At 45.8% G+C, this 15,346-nt stretch overlaps 2 long non-coding RNA genes across 2 annotated transcripts in view; both read right to left on the reverse strand.

Annotated features, from left to right (window-relative positions):
• The window catches only part of LOC139030395 (uncharacterized), a 39,963-nt gene extending 25,705 nt beyond the window's left edge, over positions 1-14,258 (reverse strand). The window contains exons 1-2 of the long non-coding RNA XR_011482765.1: positions 14,153-14,258; positions 11,392-11,500 (exon numbers count right to left, since the gene is read on the reverse strand). This is a non-coding gene — a long non-coding RNA (uncharacterized lncRNA). The remainder of the gene's footprint in view (positions 1-11,391; positions 11,501-14,152) is intronic.
• On the reverse strand, positions 8,531-9,562 carry LOC139030393 (uncharacterized). The gene is made up of 2 exons (XR_011482759.1): positions 9,240-9,562; positions 8,531-8,840 (listed from the first exon to the last, which is right to left on the reverse strand). It is a non-coding gene; the product is annotated as an uncharacterized lncRNA (long non-coding RNA).
• Positions 14,259-15,346: the final 1,088 nt, after the last annotated feature.

Consider the following 15,346-nt stretch of genomic DNA (forward strand, 5'->3'; position numbering starts at 1 on the left):
CTGCTTCCCAGTCCTTTCCAAGCTGTCTTTTCTTGGCAGAGCAGTGCACTGTGCCCCCAAAGGGTACGCTGAAGTCCCAACTCCAGGTGCCTCAGAATCTGACCTATTTGAAAGTAGGGTCATTGTGGATATATAGTTAGGTGAGGTCATTAAGTTGGGCCCTATTCCATATGGAGCTTCCTCGGTGGTTCAGTGGTAATCTGAGAACTCTGCCTGCAATGCAGGAGTCGCAGGAGATGCGGGTTTGATCACTGGATTGGGAAGATCCCATGGAGGAGAGCATGGCAACCCACTCCAGTATTCTTGCCTGGAGAATCCCATGGACAGAGGAGCCTGGACGGCTACAGTCCACGGGGTCACACAGAGTCGGACACGACTGAAGGACTTGGCACATACGCACACGTCACATATGACTGGAAGACGACATGCAGATAGACACACAGGAAGGACAGCATGTGATGGCACAGGACAGACAGACTCAGAGGGAAGACAGCTGTGTGAAGATGGAGGCAGAGTGCTGCTACCAGGAGCTAAGGAACCCTTGGGGCCTAGAGAATCTGGGCCGAGCAAACAGGGATCCGACCCTGGAGACTTCAGAGAGAAAAAACCCTCTGCTGGCAACTTGATTCCAGACTTCTAACCGCTAGAATTGTGAGAGAGGAAAGTTCTGTTGTTTTAAGCCCTTCAGTTTGTGGCACTCGGTTACAGCAAGCCCAGCAAACTGATAAACACGGTGTGCATCCTTGGTCAAATTTGCTTCTCTCTGTCTTCACAGTTCCCACGCCTGTTTCCAGCCTGGCACACCAGCCTGGCTGCCAGTTTCTCTTCTGCACCACATGGTCATGCCATGTGTGGGTCAGTGGCTTTGGAAGCAGGCTCATTTTATAGACTTGGATTTTTAAGAGACAGCCTTCTTTTTATTTTTTCCCACAATTTCTCACACTTCCCAGCATCTGGTCTGTTGCAGAGGAAAGTATCTGTCATGCTCACAGTGAGATTACAGCTGTTTCTCGGGCACTACTGAAGAACTAGCCAGGCCGAGTTGACACCCTGCGTACGAGAAATGGCAAGAGTGTGTGGCTGGTGTCCTGGATACGGAGTGCTGTTCCAGGGAGAGGCCCGGCGGGGACTGGGCTGAATGGTGTCATGCTGGCATCCTCATCTTTGGATCTGGTCCCACCTCCCTGTTGCAGGGCCTTCGCAAGGCTGCTCCCTCTGCTGGGGACCTACCTAGCTGCCCATCCCACCGTGTGTCTCAGCCTGAGAGTCACCTTCTTACCTGACATTTGCTGCTGTTCAGTTGTTAAGTCATGTCCGACTCTTTGAGACCCTGTGGACTGCAGCACACCAGGCTTCCCTGTCCTTCACTATCTCCTGGAGTTTGCTCAGATTCCTGTCCATTGAGTCAGTGATGCTCCCTCCCCATTCTTTACTTGCTTCCTAACTTTCATTATGATTTGTCACAATTTTATTTATTCATCTGCGCACTTGTTTTTTGCCACAGTGAGTATAAGAGCTGTATCTGCTTTATCCCCCAACTCTACCTCTAATATTGAGCACCGGTCACCACACATATCAGGTCCTCAAAACCTCCTGTTAAATGAATGCCTTCCTTACCTGGAAGGCCCAGAGACATACAGGCAGACACTGGACCATCGGGAAGGGGGGAGGGGTGTTGTTTTGACTGTTCTAAACTGCTAGGCTCCTGGACCTGCCTCCCATGGCCCTGGAGGCTAATGATTAAGTTACAGCCTGATGTTCCCTGTCCTTAGGTGGCCCCTCATTTTTACCCACATGATCCTTATCCTCCACTGTCAACATGCTCTCTGTGGGTTCCCAGTGCAGACTTGGGGTTTTCTTAGAAGAAACATAAGAAGCTCCTGCTTACGTTACCAAAGATCTGCATGTACACATGACCAGGAGGGTCACAGACAGGGCCGCCAGAGCAGGAGAGACACCAGATTCATCCAGGGAGTCTGCGGCAGCCTCCTCACTGCCTCCCTGCTTCTTCCCTGCCTCCCAACCCCCTCCCCGCCCCCCGCTGCCCCAGTCTGGTCTCCACGCAGCAGCCAGAGGAGTGGGTTACAGGAGGAGTTGGCCCACATCATTCTGCTGCTCAGAACCATCCGAACCTCCCCTGACCGCCAGGAGTGAAAGCCTACCCAGCAGACCCTAGCTCCCTCTCTGGCTCACCTCTGTACCCTGTCCCTTGGGGCCTGCCCTTTACCCCCGCATGCCACATGCTCTTCTGCCCTAGGGCCTCTGCCAGAGAGAGTGTCCACCAGATAAATGCATCTCTCAAGTCTTTCAAGTCTTGGTTCAAATGTCACCTTTTCAGTGGGCCCACTGCGGCCACTCTATTTTTTAATTAAACTTTTTATTGTGGGACAATTGTAGATTCACTTGTAGTTACAAGAAATCATACAGGAAGATCCGTGCCTTTACCCTGTTTACCTGCCATGGTGATGGCTTACACACCTACATCTTACACACCTGAGGCGCCGGCATCAACAGTCAAGATACAGACCATCTCTGGCCATGCCAGGATCCTCCTACCGTTCCTTTCATAGCCACACACACTCCCCTCTGGCCTCACCCACTCCAGATTCCTAGAAGCCACTCATCTGTGCCCCATTTCTAGAATGTTGTCATTTCAAGAATGTTCTTTATATGGAATTGTACAGTATGTAACTTTTTGGGATTGACTTTTTCACTCGGAATAATGCTCTGGAGATTCCTCCAGGTGCCTGGTAGCTATCAATGGTTAGTCCCTTTTCTTTGCTAAGTAGTGTTCCAAAGTGAGGAAGCGCCAGTTCATTTGATCATTCAGTCGATGAAAGGCAGCTGTGTTATTTCCAGCTTGGGGCTCTTACAAGTAAAGCTGCCATGGAGATTCATGGATAGGTTTTTGTGTGGCCACAAGTTTTCATTTCTCTAGGAGAAATGCCTGAGGGCACAATCCCTAGATTGCATATTAACTGCATGTTTAAGTTGTAAAGAAACTGGCATTCTATCCTGATCTGTAAGCTCCCTCCTCACACCCAAAACATCCAACACCTTTTATCCCTGCTTTGTTTGTATTTTTTCCACAGCAGTTCTCTTTCTAGTATAATATTTGCTGTTGTTTATTTGCTCAGTCATGTCTGTCTCTTTGCGACCCCATGGACTGTAGCCCACCAGGCTCCTCTGTCCATAGGTTTTCCCAGGCAAGAACACTGGAGTGGCTTGCCATTTCCTTCTCCAGGGGATCTTCCCAACCCAGGGATGGAACCTGCATCTTCTGCATTGCAGGCGGATTTTCTAACAGCTGAGCCACCAGGACTTCCCGGGTAGTATATTTGGCTTATTTATTTATTAGATGTATTGCATTTGATCTGTCTTACCCATCCCCTCCCCCACAGTGTCGTTCTGGGCCTGTGCAGGCACAAGAAGCACCCGTGTGGGTACAGACCTGAAGTCAGCTCTCTGACTGGCCATCTCCACTGGGGAAAGCTCACTGACATCTTGAGGGCATACAGAGGCCAGTGAGCCCACGAACCACATAATGTGGCTGTGATGACGAGACTGACTGGGTGCACATTCCCCAGCGGAAGCAGTCCGCTGGGTTTACAAGCAAATCACATTGAGCTCAAAAAACAAATTAGCGCTCTCCAGAAGTAAAACTTTCTTGCAGGCAAAGTTTTAACTCAGAAACTCTTGTTGATTTATGACCTGACCAAGCAGACCTGCGATCCACACAGGCCCTGCGCCCCCTGCCCCTCAGCAGTGCTTCTTGGCATCACTAGTCCCAGGGGAAGGAGTCTTCCTGCAAATGAGCAGAAAGGAGTCTAGTTAGAAACCTCAGAGAGCCCGAGAGACAGGAGAAGCAAGACAGAACTGTATTTCAGCCTGAAAAGTGAAAACCAAATAAACAAAGCTGCCTGTCATGGCAGCGGGCCAGCTCAGCTGTGTAAGTCAACAGCAAAAACATTCCTCTGCCCTGTGGAAGCCCTTGGAAGAAGTCCAGAACCTTGTGTACTTAGCCAGACCGGGAGGTTGTTGTTATTATTATCATCACCATAAATTCACTTCTTTCTTACTGCATTGGTTTCTTTCATTTTGAACCTTCGCTTGACATCTGTACTGATTAGGTGAATGCTGGAAGAAATGATTAAGTAGTATTGTAAAATAATGCTTTGGCTTGACTCGAAGTGGAAATGTTTATAGTGTTCTCGTTAACACCAGATGATGTCAGCCTGACTATTGTGCCTCTTTCTCAAAAACACACGGGGCTGAAAAAAAAAACAAACCTCACAAACAATCCAAAATGAGTCCAGGCTCTCAAAGACTTTTCCTCCATAAATATCCTCCTGCGTGACTAGGTCCATGAGGGGGTTGGGAGTGCAGCAGCTCTTGAGTTTTGGGAACTGGTGTCTCGTCATCCAAAGTGTCACCTGGAGAGGTGACTCTGGTGTCACTTGTCCAAGAGCTGCCTCTGTCCCCTCCCTGCCTGGCTCTGCAGGATCTGACATCTCTGCTTTGATCCTGTGACTCCTAGTCCCCACTTTTCTTCCTGACCCTTTTTCCTCCTTCATTTTATCCTTCCTTTTCTTCCCTCTCCTCCCCCCAGTATAGGCTAAATCAACTCAGTTAACCAACTGACCCAACTCGGCCTCAGCCCTGAAGTGTCTATAATGGAAATACAGCTGCAGATAATCTGCCTTCATCACCTGGGAACTGTGACTCCCCAGTTGCCCTGGGCAACAGGAAGGAGGTGTGGGGGCCCTGGGCATGGCTTGTGCCAGGGGGCAGTCCTCAGTGTTCTCCAAGCAGACCAGCCTGCCCCTGCCCGAGCCCACCCCCTGAAAGTTCCACCTGGTCACCCTGAACTTGCTCAGGGTCCCCGAGGGACTGTGGAAAACACAGGAGACGAGCACTGTGGTCTCCTAACAGTGTCCTGGGGTGGAGGAGGGGTTCTGAGGAAGGTATTATTGCAGACAGCAATGTGATCTCTAGGGAAGATTATCCGCTTGTGGGAGAAAAGCAAAACTCATCTCCAGAGAGTCTTCAAAGACCAAAATATAAAATTGAACACAGCAAGTGAGAATAGGCAAGTGCCTGCCCAGGCCTGCAGCGCTAGGTCAGGGAACCTTGGGAAGGACTACTGTCCTCAGAGTCAGAGGCCCCAGGCCCTGGATCCACGGATCAGACTATACTGCAGCAATCTCGTGGTGGCTCCTGTATTAGTCTGCCCAGGCTGCCATAACAGAAACCCAGCGTGTGGATGACTTACACACAAGAAATGTATTTTGTCACAGTTCTGGAGGCCAGTTATTCAAGATCAAAGTCCAGCAGGGCCAGTTTCTGGTGAGGGCTCTCTTCCGGGCTTGCAGGCAGCCACCTTCCTGCTATGACCTCACATGGCCCTTCCTCAGTGCATGCACACAGAAACCACTCTCTAGTGTGTCTCCATGTAGGAAATCAATCCTGTGGGATCTGGACCCACCCTCATGACCTCATGTAACCTTAGTACCTTCCCACAGGCCCCATCTCTGAATACAATCACATGGCAGGTTAGGACTTCAACATATGAATTTGGGGGGGTCACAGTTCAGTTCACAGTCACACCCCAGGAACTGGTGTCTCACTTCCCTACCTGGAAGAAGGCCAGGACTCCCCAGCATCAGTTTGGTCCACGTCTGCTCAGAAAGCATGTCTGCTGATCTGGGTGGGGGCCTAATGGGATCAGTGTGCCCTGAGTGGCCTGTCAAGACAGAAGCTCAGCTGACAGTGGGGAAATTTACGGTGCACAAGTTCCTTTCAAACTGAGCTAAAGTGAAGATGCAGGAGCTGTGTGTTTGTCCTCAGCCTTGAGAGCCGGATGGGAGGGAGGCACAGGCCATGATGCATCTCTGACAGCCAACTGGCCTGCTTGTGAGAAGCCAGGTGTCCCCTCCCCAGTTCTCATGCCCTTCGAAGAGGATACACAGTGAGCGCGGGGCACCCATGGGTTGTGTGCTGTTTGCATGTGCTCATGTGGGTGGAGCCCCGAAAAGGAGGGAGGAGCTCTCAGGAGGAAGGGGAATGAGGAGAACAACCTCCCCACCTTTCTGTGTGCCTCCAGGAGCCAGCCCTTGGATTAGCCGGCCCCTGGGGTAGCTGGTCCCTGGGGTAGCAGGCCTCTGGGTTGGCTGCCTCGCAGCCATCTCTCTCTCCCTGGTACTTGCCTCCCTGGTATTTGTCTCTAAACCTAGACTCTGAAAGAGTCATCAAGTGCCTTGTGACAAAAATTAGAGGCCCGCTGCCCTTGCCCCTCTGCATCCAGCTCTCCCAGCCACGGGAGCGGAGCTCTGCTTCCACCCCAGGTGGGACAGAGGCAAGAGGAGTCACGCTCCGGGAGAAGGTCACGGCATTTTAAAAGGTGATTAAAAATTAGTTAGCTGGAGTCCACAAACAGGTGTCAGGATGCTCCCCTTTACTGCTGGCAGCCCTAACGTGTGTTATATAAGGCAGAGCTGGGCCTTAAATGACCTGTGACTTGGAATATGCTATTTTCAACAGGATAATATTTGGAAATGTCCTTTTCCCCCATGTGGAAGTGGACATGTTAGTCTCAGTCATGTCTGACTCTTTGAGACCCCATGAACTGTAGCCCTCCAGGCTCCTCTGTCCATAGAATTCTCCAGGCAAGAATACTGGAGTGGGTTGCCATTCCTTTCTCCAGGGGGGTCTTCCAACCCAGGGATCGAACTGCATTGCAAGCAGATTCTTCACCATCTGAGACACCAGGGAAGCCCCTTGCACCCATGTAACAGGTATCCATAGAACCCCCAGCTGCACTGGGCCAGAACATCACTAGAGATGCATCAGTAAGCCAATCAGACTTAGTTCCATCCATGGAGCTCACACTTAAGCAGGAGGAAATAGACCATGAGCCCCTAATAGAGTAAATCAGTAAACTGCACCGTGTACCAGATGTCAGATAGGTGTCAAAGAAGGAAAAAAAGAAAGACAAGGAGAGAAGGGCAGTAACAGGATGGGTGGACAGGTTACAACTGTGGTCAGAGAAGGCTTCATGGGGGAAGAGACATTGAGAAAAGCCAGAAGAGCAGGAGTGGGTCAAGTCGAAAGTGGGGTGAGAGCCTTCCCGCCAGAAAGAAGAGCTGATGCAAAGGCCCTGAGGCAGACAAGGTAAGCAAGAGTTCACGGATGAAACTTTCAGGGACCCACAAGCAGAGTGGAGAGACGACGGATGCCCACAGGGATCAGGGTCCTCCTCCAAGTCATCTTCAGGAAGTCCCCTCAACTCTGGTTCTCTGAGCCCCAGGCCAAGAGACCAGCACTTCATGAAAATGGGCTTTATTGCGCTGGGTGCCCCGCTCAGCCTCCAGGCTGGATTCCAGCTTCCTGTCTTTAGTCCCGAGGGTGTTTCTCAGTGGCTCCTCCCCTGTCCATCACGGTGGTGCTCTGCCTCTGTGTCTGTTTCACCTTCACTCCCCTTTGAGGGTCTTGGTTCACACTTGTCTAGTTACACCCTGCTTGGCTGCCTTCAACCCCACCTCTAGGAAAGGTCTCTAGACTCAGTCCAGATCCTCGAATTCTTCACTTCAGAACCTAGAAAACGCACTTCCACCCCTGGGTTCTTCCTGGACCCAGCGTCAGTGTCAAGATCATCCAGCCCTCACAGGGCATTAGATTGGATGGTTCACTAGATATTTTCAAGGCCTGGTACTCCTCAACCCGAAGAGAAATCTCTAAAAATATAATACACTCCTTACGGCCTTAGAAACTGATATCCTTAGAAACTGAAGTAGTAGACACATTTTATCCTTTCTGCAAACTGCAGAGTCATAATTTACATTACACAGTATAGAATCCTAACATTTTGGAATTGCTCTTAGGGAATATTTGTTATCCTTGTCTACAGACAAGGAAAGGGATTATCAGATTATATGTGTGAGGATCCCAGGAGAGACCCTGAAACATACCTGCTTGCAGAAACCTATGCTTGCAGCTTGGGTTTTGTTTCTGCCTTTGTCATTTGACTGGTTCTTACAGAAGCAGAGTGAAGACTTCAGCTCACTCTGCCTCTGAACAGCATCATCCAGCAAAACTCATTACTGATTCAAAGAGGCTATATTCTCTCTACCAGTTTTCTTCCCCCATAGTCACTTTTCTTTGCTGTTGCCAAACTCCCTGAAGTACACTTGCATTCACACCTTGTATTGTCCCCTGGGTTTCCCCCCTACAGAGATTTCCCTTTCAATTACTCTCTGTTGGAGAAACAGCAGGGCGTTCTGAACCTCTGTGTGTCCTCTGTGTATGAGGAGCCAGGACATAACTAGGCCCTCAGCAGAACTAACTCTAAACCATTCCTGATGTTCCTGTCGGAGTAGCCCCAATATTTCATCACTCCTTGGGGCCTAAACTCACAGGCCCCGCTGAAAAAACTTTTCAAGTCCCACAGCAAAACCATACAGAGTTACATTCTTTAAGTGGGATCAGTCCTGACACATAGGTCTGCTGTAATATTAGATATCTGCAAAGACTCTGAGGTTTAAAAGGACAGAATTTTACTTCTTGTTCATTCTCCAGACATGCCGTGATCAGCTGGGGCTCTGCTGTGGTCTGTGTCACTTGCTCAGAAAAGCAGGCTGACAGCCTCCTCAGCTTGGAGTGTTGCTGTAGTTGGGACAGAATGTCTTTGTTTCTTGGAAAGTGGAAGGCACTCAGTTGTGTCCAATTCTTTGTGACCCCATGGACTATATAATCCATGGAATTCTCCAGGCCAGAACAATGGAGTGGGTAGTCTTTCCCTTTTCCAGGGGATCTTCCTGAGCCAGGAATCGAACCGGGATCTCCTGCATTACAGGCAGATTCTTTACCAACTGAGCTATCTGGGAATTGCTACTATAACCAGCTACCAGAAACTTAAGTGGCTGAAAGCAATGCAAATTTATTGTCTTACATAATGAAGGTCACAGTCTGAAATGGGTCTCACTAGGCTAAAAATCAAGGGGTTGGCAAGACTGTTTATCTTCCCAAAACTCTAGAGCAAGCGTCTGCTTCCCTCCCTTCCAGCTCCTCAAGGCTTCCTGCGCACACCTTCCTGTCTTCTGAGTCAGCAGTGGGGCATTTTCAAGTCTCTCTCTTATCTCAGCCCTGTCATCACATCTTCTCCCCGTTCTGCCTCTCCTGCCTCCCTCTTGTCAGGATCCTGTGATTACATTGTGATAATCTCCTTATCTCATGTTCCTTACCTTAATCACACTTGCAACATCCTTTCTGTTTTGTGAGGAAGAATGTCCCAGGCATTCTTTACCCTGGTAGTCAGTGGTAAAGAATCCACCTGCAATGCAGGAGACACGGGAGTCGTGTGTTTGATCCCTGAGTCAGGAAGATCCCCTGGAGAAGGGAATAGCAACCCACTCCAGTATTCTTGCCTGGAGAATCCCCTGGACAGAGGAGCCTGGCAGGCTGCAGTCCATAGGATCGCACAAAGTCAGGCGGCACGACTGAAGCGGCTTAGCACAGCACCCATGCAGGCACTAAGAGGACGTCTTTGGTGGGGAGGGACATTATTCAGCTTACCACACAGAGGGCAGTGACTGTGTCCAATCACACACAGGCTTAAGTATACTACCCAGCAACAGTCACACTTCACATTTCATTGGTCAATCAAGTCACATGGCCACACGTCACTTCTCTGAAGTAGGAAGTATAATCTCTCATGTGTTAATATATAGAAGGAGGGAATAGGAATCATTTTTTAAATTAGTTTTTTAATCCTGAATTTTTTTTTCAGGATTATGATGAATGAGAAGCAGAAGGCCTTCATTACCATGGTAAGAGCAAAATAAATCTACATGAGTGAAGAATCATTTGGTGAATAGGTTGTAGATGCAAGGAAGCCCTGATTCACTGAATTTCAGGTAGGAATGAACCCCTCACCCACTTTTGAACCAATAGCCCCAGGTGAGGCAAACACCTAGTCTGGGAGATAGAAGAGCAGACCCACAATAGAGGAAGACGATGTGGGCAGGAGGCAGCCAAGCTTTTTAAATGATTGAACAAAAGAAAACAAATATAAACCCATAGACCCAGAACTGAGCAAGTCATAAGCAAAATAAATATAAAAAAGTCACACCCAGTCACTTTGTAATCAAAATGCTGACAACAAATTAAAGGAAAAAAAAATCTCAAAAAGAGCCAGAAGAAAAAAGACACATGATACACATACACAATTAAGCTGTTCATTTCATCAGAAATAATGAAGGCCAAAAGATAAAGGAACGAGATCTTTTAAGTGTTGAAAGAAAAATGCTTGCAATTTAGAATTATAAAATATACTAAAATATCTTGTAAAATTAAAGCAAAATAAAAGCATTTTTCAATAAATAAGAGCTGAGTCATCTCTAGCAAATTCACATGACAGGAAATGCTAAACAATTTCCTTGAGGCTGATAGAAAATAACACCAGATTGAGTAGGGTAACAAGAGAGAAAACACACATTTCAAACAACAGGAATACAGAGGGGCTATCATTAGCAAATACTAAGTTAGATTAAAAGGAAAAAAATTTCTTGAAAAACACAATTTACCAAAATTGACATAAGAAGAAATAGAAAATCTGATGTTGATTTAAAAAACTGGTTGTGCAATTAAAAACCTTTTGTAAAGAAAACTTCAGTCAAAGATGGTTTCACTGGTAAATTCTATCAAACTTGTAAGGAAGAAATTATGCCAACTATACACAAACTGTTTCAGAGAATAGAGGAGAAAATCATTTCCCAATTTTTAAAATTTTTGGCTAGCCGGCTCTAATACCAAAACCAGACAAAGACATTACAAGAAGAGAAAGCCACAGACCAATATTCCTCTTGAACATAGACACAAACATCCTTAACAAAATATTAGCAAATTGAACCCAGAATTCTTTAAAGGATAATGCAGCATGACCAAAAACTAGGATTTTTCCCCCCAGGAATGTAAGGCTATTTATTTTTAAAATATTAACTGATATAATTCATCATATTATCAGAATAAAATGGAAAAATCATATGACTGACTCAGTAGATACAGGAAAAGCAGTCTACAAAATTCAATACCTATTTATAATAAAAACTCTCAGCATACTAGGAATAAAAGAAAACTCAGCCTGATGTGTGTGCGTGCTATTGTCTCAGTCGTGTCCGACTCCTTGTAGCCCACCAGGCTCCTCTGTCCATGGATTCTCCAGGCAAGAATACTGGAGTGGGTTGCCATGCCTTTCTCCAGGGGATCTTCCTGACCCAGGGATCGAACCCATGTCTCTCGAGTCGTCTGCACTGGCAGGTGGGTTCTTTACCACTATCGCCACCAGAAGTCCTGTACCTAACACCATACATAATGATGAAATATTGGAATTTTCACCTTAAGAGGGAAAGCAAGGCAAAGCTGTCCATTCTCACTTCTCTTCAACATGGCACTGGAGATCACTATTCACTGGGACGATGGGGCAAAAAAATTACAGGCATATAAACTGGAAAGAAAGAATTAAAGCTGTCAAGAGCTAGTGAGTGAATTTGGCAAGGTCAAATTAATAATTTAACAATAAACTAATAATAAATAAATAATAAACCTGTATACCACAATAAATTAATAATAAACTAATTTGGCAAGGTCAGACATAAATTATATTTCTATATGGTGCAAAATTTAAAAGGGAAATTAAAAAATACCATTTGACAAAATGGGTCAGATTGAGGGATGTTGGAATTATGTTTATGAGGGTATTGGAATCATGCTTATCAAGGTAATAATGAATGGTCTGAAAACAAAACGAAGAAAGCAATTCCATTAAAGTAGCATAAAATGGAATAACATACTTAGAAATAAATTTAACCAAGGAGGCAAAAGACTTACAGACTGAAAACTACAAAACATTGTCCAAAGAAAGGAAAAACCTAAATAAGTGGAAAGATATCTCATTTTCATGTACCGGAAGACTTAATATTGTTAAGATGACAGTACTCCCCCAAAGCAACATAGTTTCAATACAATCCCTATTAAAATCCCAATGGCATTTTCTTTTTTTACAGAAATAGAAATGCAGCTGAATGTTCAGATGGATTCTTAAGGAATTCCAACTCACTAAAATAATCTTGATAAAAGTTGCTGGACTCACATTTCCAGATTTCAAAACCTAATAAAAAGCCATTGAAATCAAAAGCGTTGGACTGACATGAGAGTAGATACGTACACCAATGGATGGAGTAGAAAGTTCTGAAATAAACCTTGCATATATGGTCAGTTGATTTTCAACAAGGGTCAGGACACTTTATGTGGAAAGGACAGGCTTTTTAACAATTGTTGTTGTATAACAAAAACTACTGTAATGATGTAAAGTAATTAGCCTCCAACTAATAAAAATTAAAAAAAAAAAAAAAATAAAGTAAAAAAAAAAAAAAAAAAATTGTTGTTGCTTAGTCACTAAGTCGTGTCTGACTTTGCGACCCCATGAACTGTAGCCCACCAGGCTCCTCTGTCCATGGGATTTCCCAGGCAAGTATACTGGAGTGGATCGCCATTTCCTACTCCAGGCAATCTTTCCGACCCACGGATCAAACCTGCGTCTCCTGCATTGGCAGGCGGATTCTTTACCACTGAGCCACCAAGGAAGCCCTTTTAACAATTAGCATTAGAAAAACTGTATCCATATACAAAGGAATAAAGTTGGGCCTTTACCTCACATCATATACAAAAATTAATTCAAAATGGATTAAAGACCTAAATGTAAGAGCTAAAACTTTACAACTCTTAGAAGAAAACATAAAGGAAATGTTTCATGATGTTGGATTCGGCAGTGATTTCTTGGATATGACACCAAAACCCAGGCATCAACAACAAAAGAGATAAATTGAACTTCATCAAAATTTTGTTAAGTTCTGCGCACCAAAGAACATTATCAAGAGAGGAAAAATACCATCTACAGAATGGGAGGAAATGTTTGCAAATCATGTATCTGATAAAAGTCTAACAACCAGAATATCTAAAGAACTTTATAACTCAACAACAAAAAGATAAGAACCCAATTTTTTAAATGGGCAAAGGACTTGAGCAGACGTTTCCCAACAAAGATATACAATTGGCCAATGGGTGAATGAAAAAGTGCTCAGCATCGTTAGTCATTAGAGCAATGCAAACCAAAACCACAATGGGGTATCGCTTCACACCGGCGAGGATGGCTAAATGATTTTTTACAAAAGCCTATGTGCAGCAAAAGAGAGAGCCTGTACACCACAATGAAGACTCAGCTCAGCCAAAAAAAAAGGACATGAAGCGACCTTAAATGCATATTAGTAAGCAAAAAAAGCCAACCTGGAAGAGGCTGCATAAAGCATGTGAGTCCATCTGTATGACATTCTAGAAAAGGCAAAACTGTGGAGACATTGAAAAAGACCAGTGGTTGCCAGGGGTTGTGGGGGAGGGGAGGGACAAATAGGCATAGCACAGAGGGGTTTTAGGGCATCAAAGATACTCTGTGTGATACCATAATGATCGGTACATCATTTATCTAAACCCCAATATCATACTCAAAATAATTAATTCAAGATGATAACAAATCTAAATAAAAAAGGGAACCAAAATGCTTTTAGCAGAGAGCATAGGAAAATATCTTCATGACCTCAAGGTAGGCAAAGATTTCTAAGGACACACACACAAAACCCCACTAACTGTATGAGAAAAATAGTGATCAATAAAAGCAAAATTAAAGCTCAGTTCATTGAAAGATACCATTCAGAGAATGAAAAGACTGAACAGCTCTGGTGACAACCACTGACTGGTTAGTGGCAGAGGGGCCCAGCCACTTCTACCAGCTTCCCACTCTCCTGCCCCAGAGGCTTGGACCTTTGAAAGAGCTTGTCAAGTCCTACCCATCTTTTCTCTCTCTTCGATGGATAGGTGGACAGGTTGTGAAGTTTGCGTCTGGCCCTGACCAATTCAAGAGCTTTCTTGCCTAACAGTGAAGCCTGCATCTCCAGTAACATTTCTGCAAATGCCAACCAGCCATGGTTTTCTCAACCTCCTTTTTAATATTCAATTGGTAGAGCCAAGTGGCATGAAAGGCCTGAAGAATTACATTTTTAATATCGTGATGAGTCCAATAGTTCTGAAACTGCTTGCACCTTACCTCAGCTTGCTCAGGAAGCATCTTGTGTAGACTTTATACTGTGAGGACTAAAGGCATTTCATATCTGTAGCACTTCGCAAATCACAATTACGTAAAACTGCACAGAAGCTCTGCAACACACAGGGATTATAACCATCATTTTCAGATGAGCACATTAAGGTTTCCGAGCATTCCTGTAACCTGTCCTTCCCCTGTCTAGTAAGTAAAGGTGTGAGCTCAGACCCCGACCCTCAGCCTGCTAGTCTAGACCTCTCACTTCCGTGTCAGGCCTGGTGCTGAGACGTGATGGAAATAGTCTCAGTCACTCCCTCTGCTTGGTCCCCATGGGAGTGGATCTGTGTGCAAACAGTTGGCAGAGTTTACAGAACGGTGGTGGAACCAAGCCTGTCTCAGGATGACCTTGTGCCGTGTGAGCAGCCAATGCGGAGCCGCCGAAGGCTTTGGGCGACTGAAGATTTTTGTTTCGTGAAGGTGAGCCGTGCTAAGAACTCCAACTATGAGCAGACTGGTCAGATTCTGCTTAAACCGGGACTCCTTTGATCACTAGTTGCCAGTGGAGGGGTCGTGAGCAAACTGCTCAAAAGACAAGAGAGCTGAAAAGCTGGCAGGTCAAACAAAACCAGCAGATGCTGGGATTTCAGTGGTGAGGCAGGACTGCATGACAGGGTTCATGGTCCATACTGCAGTTTTTCAAAGGCATTTGCCAGCCCATTTATTTTCTATTTTACAAAGCCTTTCATAACTTGATCTCATGGTGGTGTGATAATGTGTTCTGTGCCACACATAGGCAAGCAGCTCAGTCGCTCAGTCATGTTTGACTTTTTGTGACCCCATGGACTGCAGCACACCAGGCCTCCCTGTCCATCACCAACTCCCTGAGCTTGCTCAAACTCATGTCCATCAAGTCGGTGATGCCATCCAACCATCTCATCCTCTGTTGTCCCCTTCTCCTCCCACCTTCAATCTTTCCCAGCATCAGGGTCTTTTTCAGTGACTCAGTTCTTCACATCAGGTGGCCAAAGTATTGGAGTTTCAGCTTCAGCATCAGTCCTTCCAATGAATATTCAGGACTATTTCCTTTAGGATTGACTGGTTGGATCTCCTTGCAGTCCAAGGGACTCTCAAGCAAACCAAGGCACTAATACTATGTTTGAGATATTTCTTCAGAGAACAAGAAAAGCTTCTCCACAATTT

Source organism: Odocoileus virginianus, chromosome 22, assembly GCF_023699985.2.
Source record: "Odocoileus virginianus isolate 20LAN1187 ecotype Illinois chromosome 22, Ovbor_1.2, whole genome shotgun sequence".
Classification (NCBI taxonomy): Eukaryota; Metazoa; Chordata; class Mammalia; order Artiodactyla; family Cervidae; genus Odocoileus; species Odocoileus virginianus.